The sequence below is a fragment of the Microtus pennsylvanicus genome, chromosome 19 (assembly GCF_037038515.1).
Source record: "Microtus pennsylvanicus isolate mMicPen1 chromosome 19, mMicPen1.hap1, whole genome shotgun sequence".
Classification (NCBI taxonomy): Eukaryota; Metazoa; Chordata; class Mammalia; order Rodentia; family Cricetidae; genus Microtus; species Microtus pennsylvanicus.
The window spans coordinates 7,396,533-7,400,690 of NC_134597.1; the positions used below are offsets into that span (position 1 = coordinate 7,396,533).

General features: G+C 40.7%; 1 pseudogene; it reads left to right on the forward strand.

Moving 5' to 3' along the window:
- Positions 1–1,037: 1,037 nt before the first annotated feature.
- LOC142838497 (ankyrin repeat and LEM domain-containing protein 2 pseudogene) lies at positions 1,038–3,098 on the forward strand (annotated as a pseudogene).
- Positions 3,099–4,158: the final 1,060 nt, after the last annotated feature.

Genomic DNA, 4,158 nt, shown 5'->3' on the forward strand with positions numbered 1-4,158 from the left:
AACCTAAAGACTTTGAAAAAAGAAATTGGAAAAGATAGCATGCTCATGGAGCAACAGGATTAACATAGTAAAAAAGTCTACCTTACCAAAGGCAATCTAAAGATTCAAGGCAATTCCCCATCAAAATTCCCACACAATTCTTCACAGACCTTGGAAGAAAAATTCTCAACTTCATATGGAAAAACAAAACACAAAATCAGAATAGCTAAGATGATCCCACACAATGAAAGAACTTCCAGAGGTTTCACCATCCCTGATTTCTAGATACACTACAGAGCTTTAGTAATAAAAAAAAAAAGAAAGGCATTGACATAAAACAGAAAGGTTGATCAGTGGAATCAAATCAAGGACTTAGGCACAAATCCAAACACCTATTAATGCCTGATTTCTTTTTATAAAGAAACCAGAAACACACACTGAAACAAAAGAGCGTCTTCAACAAATGGTGCTGATCTAACTGTATGTCTTTATGTAGAATAATATAAAAGATACATGCCTATCACTTTGCAGAAAACTCAAGTCCAAGTAGATCAAAGACCTCAATGTTAAACAAGATATGCTTAACCTAATAGAAAACAAAGTGAGGATTAGCCTTGAATGAATTGGCACAGGAGATAACTTGCTGAGCAGGACACTAATGATATAGCCAATAATATAAACAATTAATAAATGGAACCTCATGTTGACTTAAAGGGTTCTGTAAGGCAAAAGACACCATCAAAAGGAAATAATATAAACCTACAAAAAGAGAAAAGATTTTCACCAACTCCACATCTGAAAGAGGGCTAATATTCAAAATATATAATGAGGTCAAGGAAATACATATAACTGAACCAAATAATTCATATAAAAGTAGGGTACATATCTAAACAGAAATTTTTAACAGAGGAATGTTAAATGACTGAGAAACACTGAAAGAAATGTTTAACATCTTTGGCCATAAGGGAAATCTAAATCAAAAGTGCATAGGGATTTCATCTTATATCTGTCAAAATGGCTAAGATCAAAATCACAAGTGACAGCTCATCCTGCAAAGGATGCAGAGCCAAGAGAAAACTAAAGAATGAGCAAAAAGTTATAAAAACCCTGTACACAGGACCTCACTGCCACATTTTGGAAAGCTATTGAGAAAGGGGAAGAACATACCTTTTCAGATCTTATCTTGAATAATCCCCAGCATCTCATTGTATCTGAAGACAATTCAAACATTGTACAAGAGGGTTGTAGGTACAAATTCATGCATGTTGCTGACAAAAAGAATCAAGCTTCTGAGTGCTAAATGACACCAGAGACTCTGGAGAACCCTGAGTTTATGTGAAAGAGTGGGATGTGATACACCCTAGCATTTTCCTTGTATCTTTGGGAATGTGGATGTCGTCATTGTGCTTTCTTCACACTTTTTGATTGAGAAAAATCCAAAGAATAAATACGGTAGAACACCTGAAGATGTAATTTGTGAAAGAAGCAAAAACAAATCCGCAGAACCGAAAGAAAGGATTAGCGAATACTTAATGTATCACTACTATGGGCAACTTCTGAGAGCAGAAGACACTTTTTCTCCTGTCATTGGAGAGCTGTGGTTCTTAGAGAAGAAAGCTGAAGCCTCTAATGCTGAACAATTTAGAAATAGCCCCAAAGATCCTGTGATCACACTGGGAGCTTTCGTGGGGCCTCTGAGTCCATCTAAGGAAGAAGATTTCCAAAAGCTCTGGAAAACTTCTCATTAAAAAAAAAGCAGGCTTCTTCCACAATATCACAAAATCTGACCAAGAACAAAACATTGAGAGAGTGGGAAAGGAGCTAGATCATGAGCTGGGGTATCCCTGCATAGAATACTGAGAATTTCTGGGATGTTTTGTTGATCTGTCTTCCCAAAAAGGCTCTCAAAGACTAGAAGAATACCTTACCCAGAAGGTAATTATCAAAATGGCTCATCAAGAAATAGGAGAAAAGCCCGCCTTGAGGACAGAGCCTCCATTTGGGGTAGTGGGAAAAAGTACAGCAATGCTATCTCCGTGAAAACATTTTTAGATGGAGATGAAATTAAAAATCAGCAAAGTAGAGCTCAAAGTCAGAGTCAGCCCACAACCAATAAATTCCAAAACTTTGAATGTGAATCCCCTTCTTGGGATAGGTGGACCCTGTAGAAGCCTCAGATGGACTTGCTCTCATAACAGAAGTGGGCATTGTCATCCTCTAAACCACAGGACAACAGGTAGAAGGGGACTAGAGACCACAGTGGGGAAGAGGCCCTTCCACTTTCTGTTTCTATTTTGACTTTAAAGTTTGATAAACTGATATAGCAGAGTCTAGAAGAAGCCTTCTTGAGACATCAAATAAAAATAAGATACTGGGGGCTAGAGAGATTGCTCAGCGGTTAAGAGCATTGCCTGTTCTTCCAAAGGTCCTGAGTTCAATTCCCAGCAACCACATGGTGGCTCACAACCATCTGTAATGAGATCTGGTTCCCTCTTCTGGCCTTCAGGTATACATGCAGATAGAATATTGTTCACATAATAAATAAATAAATATTTTAAAAAATACTGGCTTCAAGAAAGGATGTAGTAGGGATTTACTCACTGATACCTTCTTATGGAATAGATTTGAAAATAACCAAGTCAAGACAAAAAGTGAAGTGTCACAGGCAATAGTTGAAATGTCGTTGGATCTCAACTGCCCCCAGGTGGGGGTTTAGGCTGTTCTGGAACCTGTGTTCTCCTCTGCCATGCGAGATTCCACCAAGAGGCTTTTTCTTTCTGTAGAGGAATCATCAAAACTAGATCAGGATGATTTAAAAGCTCTTGTTTATGCTAATATTAACCCTAGTCTGTACCTAACTATCCACAGATGGAAAAACTACATCCTGTGCTACCTTCCCTCAGACAAAATTGGCCAAGTCCTGCACTGAAAGGGAAGTTCACAGCCGAGCGGCTGGGTCTTGGTTGCTCTGATAGCTGCACCTCAGGTCAATAAGTTCAGCTGGTAGCAGCCCCAGGAAGTCTGGCCACACCATCTCCTCCCCTGGTCTTCATAGCATGAGGCATTACAGTTCAGCACATGGGAGTCACTTCTTGGCCTGGCTAGCTCAGTTGGTATAGAATGAGACTCTTAATCCCAGGGCCCTGGGTTCATGACCCAAGTTGGGTGCTAGATAAAGCAAGAACTCAAGGAAGTCTCTTTATTAAGGGATAAAATGGAAATAACACACTCATGAATACAGAATGAAGTGGTGCTTCTGCTTCTTCATCCACCAGGGAAGGATGGAAAAAGATTCAGACCAGATCACTGAGCCAGGATGTCAGGAAATCTTCCACGTACAAAAGAATATGTGACCCATGTCTGTAGGGTAATAAAAGGCCAGCCAAAGAAATCAACCAATCCCTGAGCACAAAATCTAGCACTCTGATCCAGAACCAGAGCCAGTAGAAGAAACACACCCTGGATCTTAAGCCTAAACCAGTGAAAGATACAGTTTTAGCCCTGAACCCAGAATCTAAGACACACACCCTAACTCTGAAACCAGTGCCAAAGAAGCACACTTTACACATAGAACCAGAATCGGTGAAAGAAATATGCCCTAACTATAATATTGAGTTGGAAGTGTCACCCCAGCCCCTGGCCTGGGAATTGCCTTGGTCTAGATGCCAATTCCCAGACTGCCAAGCACTTGAACTCCATCTGCCAGCCTGCCAAGCACTGACCCCTCCCACAAAGTATTTAGACTCACGCCAACAAAAGGAACACATGGTTTTGGATTTTGTGTGTGCTCTTTTTTTGTCTTTACCACACAACCCCCCGCCATGCTTCCAGCCACCTGAGAGTGTGGCATTCATTAAACATGGGTATTTTTGATTTGGCCTAATCTGGTTTGATTAGAGTTCTTTGTGCCAACAGAGAGGTTTGGTTAGGAAATATTCCTAACATCATGGAGGTTCTACCCAAGATGGGTCTGGTTTTTTCGTATAGGCACAGTGCCGCTGTGCTGGAAAAGACGCATCCTCCAAGTTCTTCCCCAGACTCAGCTTCTGAGTTTCCCTTCTTTTTCTCTATGCCGGTACGTTCCCAGAGGTGACCCATTTTGCTTTTCAGGCTTTCGTTGAAGCAGTGGACCACACTGGGAGCCTGAACCACACAGCAGAAGCCAGACTTTTGCTGAGA